Raw genomic sequence first — 6,000 nt, 5'->3', positions numbered from 1 at the left:
CCTGTCACCTCCACCCTCCTGGACCCCCTGCGACTCACTAAAAGCAGCCTCAGTTTAGACTGGGGGTATCACAGTTTCCTTACCCTCTCTTTTGAGGCAACAGGATTCCTGGCCTTTTTACACTTCTTTTCATGGTGTTCCTTTCTCCCCTCTCTCTCTTTTCCAAGAGAGTTTGCAGTGCTTGTTTTATTGCACTCTGTACGGAGAGAGAAAAAATGAGTTGTTAATTGGAATGCCTGGGATCTCCTCACGCCTAGAAATTCAACAATACACTTGGGCCCCGAGAAGAAATGGGTATCGATCCCACTGTAACCGTCAGGGATGTTCTCTGACTTCCAACACGCCCTTGGCTCCATCCCCTGCAGGCAGAAAGCAGCGCATTTTAGGTAACGTGGCCTGACTCACCTAATGGACCGGCTTGAAGCCTTCATTTAAAAAGCAAACCACTGGAAAAAAAACACCCAAAAGGAGGTCATCTCAACATTGAACTTGGAGGAAGCTATGAAAAACTTGGTGCTTCCACTGAACCTCAGATAAAAGTCCAAAGAAGCCAAATTTCACTACGGAGATTCTGAACCTACATGCCTGTGTGCAGCACGGGCATAAGATATGAAACTCAAAAAAGAAGGAGGCAAGGGCGGGCCTCCGCGCTGTCTCCGTCAGCCCCGTCCACACGCCTGCGGCCAGGCAGAGTCTGGGGGTTTCAAGGAGACAGACACTCATAGAACAGCAGTCCTCGGGGAGGGAAAATCACCAATGTCACCCCCAAGCAATTCCAAGGCATCACCATATGAAACGATTTCACCTAAAAGTCCAAGCGAGAAAGATCCCTGTTTCCCACCAAAATCGAGGGCCCTCACATGCCACATACGAATAGGCCTGTGATGTCGCCCGGCTGTTCCCGGCCTCCGAGCCGAGCCCCTCCCCTAACTTCTCCCTGTGCTTCCCGGCTGTGGGCGGGTCTGTCTGTGGACCTGGGTCTCCACTCGAGCCTGAGGACCGGTGTTCGACACCCACCCCGGCACTGACGCAGTCACGGAAGAGCACTCAAAAGCCTGCCACGAAAACAGAGTTGGATAGTTGTAAAAAATATAAGTTAAATGAGAAGGCGTGTGTGTGCCCGTGTCTGTGTGAGCACACGCACGTGCACACACACCCAGAGCCACATATACAGGCACATAAGCTTAAACATGAACCGGCCCGTGTTGTCCGGGGCCATTTGTATGTGCTCGCATCGTGTCTTTCTCTTCCTTCCCTTCCCTCCCTCCTCCCCTTCCTTCCCTTCCTCCTCTCCTTCTGTTGTCCATTCTGGGCCAGAATCTCCAGGACACGATGGGTACCATCAAGGAGTGATGTCACCTCCTGAACATCTTTGGACTCTGTCCCTGTCTAAGCTCTCCCAGGACTCTCAGGACGTAGGTTCCAAAACGGTTCATGAAGCTGGACTTTGATTCCAACAGCAACCCCAGGAGTCATCCCAAACCTGCCCTCAGTCCTGGATACAATCTGAGGTCTCAACAACAAGTCTCGGACAGAGCCCCACTCACTGAGAGACCCCTGCAGGTGGGTGGGGAGGGGTGCCGGGGTGGGGGGTGCAGCTAAGTGCTAAAGAAAACAGCCAGAATCCTTCACAGATGAATATAATGAAGTTGACCCATTGCTAGTGAGCAACGCATGGAACTGGCTTTAGAATCAAATGGACTTGATTCTTGGCTCTTGATTCTTGATTCTTTGCCACTCACCAGCTCTGTGACCTTGAGTTCACCAACCTCCCGAGCCTCCATTTCCTCACCTGTACAATCCGGAGAATTGCACCCAACTCCTCAGGTTGTCGAGAGGATTAATGAGAGGAGGTTGCCAAGTGTTCAGCCAGCTGGCGCCCGGCGGAGGCGGCGCTGGATCAATGGTCCTGATCAATGGGAGAGGCTACTGATACGACCTGGCCTTTGAGCTATTTTTAGGGTAGAGCCCAGCCCACCCAGTTAGCACCCCCCTTCGGAAGGTCAGCTTCCTTTGGTAAAAATTAACAAAACGAGGCTTCCACTACGTCCCTCCTGGGGAGTCCCAGACTTCCCCAGGGGAAGGGCTCCCTGCTGTGGGGCAGGTCACCCCCGCTTTGGGGCAGGTCGCTGTCTGGGACTCCCTGCACGGAGGCGATGGACGCCCCTGCTTCTCTAAGGGAGCCCGCAGAGAGGGATAGGCAGCGGCTCCTCCTTTCACTGCGCGCTCTCTTTACTCTCTGCATCCCTCGACCTAAGGCCACACAGGGAGGCGGAGCGGGCTTCCCTGAAAGGTTGGGGATTAAAGGGACCTGCAGACTGGAAGAGAGCCCAGTGTTCTCTGCTGAAGACGCTGTTTCCCACCCTCTGGGGCACACGGACCCAGATGGGCAGCGCGTCCTCAACCAGGGGCTCGCCCTGCAGCTAACCCTGCTCTCCCACCCTCAGATGTCTCAAAACCAGGCCTGTCTTTGAACCTCCGCTGCAGAGACAGTGCACTGTGTTCGCCGACCTGTTTCATTTGTCTCCTCCTGGACACACAGGCTGCCTTGCCGCTCGAGTCACAGGGCCCTAGACTGGGTTCTGGACGACGGGACAGGACTGCAAGTGAGGCTCCAGGCCTGGTCCCAGACTCCTTGCACAGGGGTCTCCACGCGCTCTCTTCTCCGCCGTGGCCTTCTTGGAGGCTGCGTGTTTCAGGTGGCATCGCCACACCACGCAGGGCTGCCTCCCTCCCGGGGCCAGAGCGAGTGCCGGGAGCAGAGAGAGCCCCAAAGGCGGGCGGCCAGGGAGAGCCAGCCCAGGGCCCTGCGGCTTCGCTCAGGGGCTGTGTGTGAGCACAGCTGAGCGTCCCCCACCCGCAGAAGCACAGCTCAGACTAAGCCTCTTCATCTGTCCTGTGAGAAACCCTGCCCTCCAAATAGCCCGCCGGCTTTCACTGCACCAGAGCTGAGTGACATCTCATGTCACACCCTGGGGCGGGGGAGGCGGAGTGAGGCTTGAGCAGATGGTCAGTGATGGGTCAGGGATGACTCTGACTCTTCCAGCTCTGCAGCAGAGTCCAGCAACACAGTCTCAGACCAGGGGTCCTGAGCGCACGTGTCTAGAGTGGCCACACTGGCAATGCCGACACGTGACCCGGGCTGGGAACAGAATGACCGCGGGCTGCGTCAGAACCAGAGGAAGCTGCTTCCATCAGTTCCCCAGCTGCCACCCTGCAGACTGTGGGCCTCTCCCACCAGATCCTCCAGTTGCTTCAAAGAACATAGAAATCTGGGTTTCTATATAAAAATCTCCAAAGTTTTAAAATTTGGCAACTACTCCAGATTAAAAAAACAAACCCGTTGCACGCCAAGCAAAACTGACTTGCCTGCTCAGGCTGCCCGTGCAGCCGCTCACAGCCCCGCCTCCAGGCCCGCAGGATTTGCTTCACTCCCGCCCCAGAGCTGGCGGGGCTGCCTGTCTCACAGGGAGGTCAACGTCAGCGTCCTCCAAAACTGGGCAGAGCAAGGCCCTCTCTTCATCACCATGCTCGCCGACCCCCAAATTCAAAGTGTGCCCCAGTTGCCCACTGGAATCCCACCCATTGACAAGTCATATAAATACAGACAGACAGTCCCCAACTCAAGACGGTTTGACTTGTGATTTCTCGACTTTATACTGGTGTGAAAGCCATCCGTGTTCCGTAGAAACCATGCTTTGAATTCTGATCTTTTCCAGGATGAGGGATAATCAGTGCAACACTCTCTCCATGATCTGGGACAGCGGCGGTGGGCATGGCAACTAGTCAGCCAGGTGATCCACAGGGGGCTGCTGGCTGCAGCCCCTCTCTCCCACCAAGGCTGGGCTCCCACTTTAAATGACCACATGCAAGACCTCCGTGACCCTTAGCCAGGAACCGGCCTGCTCCATCTCCCTGGGAACAGAAGAGGGGGCACCATGAGACAGTGGGCCCACCATGACCTACCTACCTCTCTCCTCCAAACAGCCCTGCCAGCAACAACCCACAAGTGTGAAATGACGGGAATTAGAACTGTTCTGTGTGTGGGTGCCTGTGCTACAATTTTCCTGAGAGCGAGGCTAGCTAGCTTTCAGAAGGATCAAATAGAATTTGGAAATCACCTCGCTTTATGGGGCAGGAGCTTTAAGAATATCAAATATTTCTTACCAAAGAAAAGCATTTGCAAGCAAATGGGTCAGAAGATTTTTTTTTCACGATTATCTCGTCTAGAATTGAGCGGTTTGAAACCGGAGAAAATGGGTGTTGCCCACAGGGGGATGGGGGGAGAGTCCCACCGCTTTAGGAGTGAAAGAAAGCTGGTCCCTGGGACTCTCAGGAATAGAGATGGAATGACTTTCTTCTGCCACATGCACGAGCTCAAAGCACGAGAGAGGCTGCATTGCAAAGCAGAAAGCTCTTTTCAAAGCACAAATATTGGAAAAACCGACTGAGACATGGGCACGTGCTAACCACAGCTGTGCTTGTCCGCACCTACTCCCTGCCAGGCCATGTCTGACTGAGCCTGGGACCCAGGGGTGAAAGGCTCCCCACCCAGCTCTTCAGTCTCCGACCCCCGGCCCCCCAGCATCATCAGGGCTGATGCCGGATATAGGAAATGGACCTCTCATTAAATGTCGCAGCTGAAAGGGAAGCTTTCATAATCTTCGCCATTGCATATGAGGTGTGTGTTTAGAGGGCTGTGACTTGTGATCATGCAGGAAGGAAAACGTCCAGCCGCCTGTTCTGAGTGTTGTAGGCCACTCCCACCGGGATGAGCGCTGCGGGGCGGGGCGGGGGGGGGGCGGGTGGCTCCAGCCCCCATCCTTCGACCTCTGAGCCACAGGTGTCTCCAGGGGGGGTGTTTAGCAGTGCTGGGAGAAAGAAAGGAAAACGGGAGCTAAGACTGGCCAACCAGTTGGGCTCGGCGTGTCACAGAGGGCAGCAGGCGAGTTGAGAGCCCTGGCTCACCCGAGGGTGGGGAGCCCACAGAAGTTGCCAGGGAGGCACGAGGCCCCAGGTGGCAGCCATCAGGATAATGAGCCAGCCGGGTCGTGCTGGGGCTCAACAGCATCACGAGGCTGGGGACGTCTCCAGAGAGCGCTGAGGCTGCAGTCAGCGCGGCCCTAGTGAGGGCCTGAGGGAATAGCGGGCTGAGCAGCAGCGTCCAACGGATAACAACAAAAGCCATTATCTCTCCCCGGCCGGGCTGCCAAGTGCAAGGCCAGGTTGCCTGGTGTTTGCGGTTTCCATAGCAGCACCGTTTTGTTCTAGCGGGCAAAGCACACAGAGAGGACCAGACTGCTGTTGCAGGAAATGGCTGGAACAACCCCAGGGCTGAGCCGGGATCTCACGGCAGGCGCTGCCCTTTGTGGGTCGGCGGTGGAGGCGAGAAGGGTGCTTTTCAAGAGATGCCTGGGCAGCCAGGGCTCCTGTGAGCACAGTGCCTGGCCAAGCACGGCCGCAGTTGGTCCCAGGCCACAGCTCTGGGCCTCTCTGCTCCACTTCCCAGGAGTGGGCAAAGCACACAGTGCACTCCAAGCACTGTTAAAAATGCACAGGCAGCCCTAGCTGGTGTGGCTCAGGGGACTGCACACTGGACTGCAAACAAAAGGTCGCCGGTTCGATTCCCAGTCAGGGCACACACCTGGGTTGTGGGCCAGGTTCCCAGTTGGGGGCGAGTGAGAAGCAACCAATCGACGTGTCTATCACGCATAGATGTTTCCCTCCCTCTCTTTTTCCTCCCCTCCCTTCTCTCTAAAAATAAACCAATACAATCATTTTTAAAAATTCGCAAGTGGAGTGAGGGACAGGAATGAGGTGCTGCTGTCAGCCACCCACACGGCCGTGGGGGGAGGACCGCAGGGGGGTCTCTGAAGCCGGTCTCTGTATCGGAGCACCTGTGAGTGAGTGGCTACAGGGCACCAACACCTCCATCCCTGGCACTGGAGACCCCTGAGGAGAGCACAGAGTGGGTAATAAAGTGTTTGGATCCATAATTTG

The sequence above is a fragment of the Phyllostomus hastatus genome, unplaced genomic scaffold (genome assembly GCF_019186645.2).
Source record: "Phyllostomus hastatus isolate PE091 unplaced genomic scaffold, TTU_PhHast_1.1 phas_contig_159, whole genome shotgun sequence".
Taxonomy (NCBI): Eukaryota; Metazoa; Chordata; class Mammalia; order Chiroptera; family Phyllostomidae; genus Phyllostomus; species Phyllostomus hastatus.
This window is presented reverse-complemented; position numbering follows the sequence as displayed.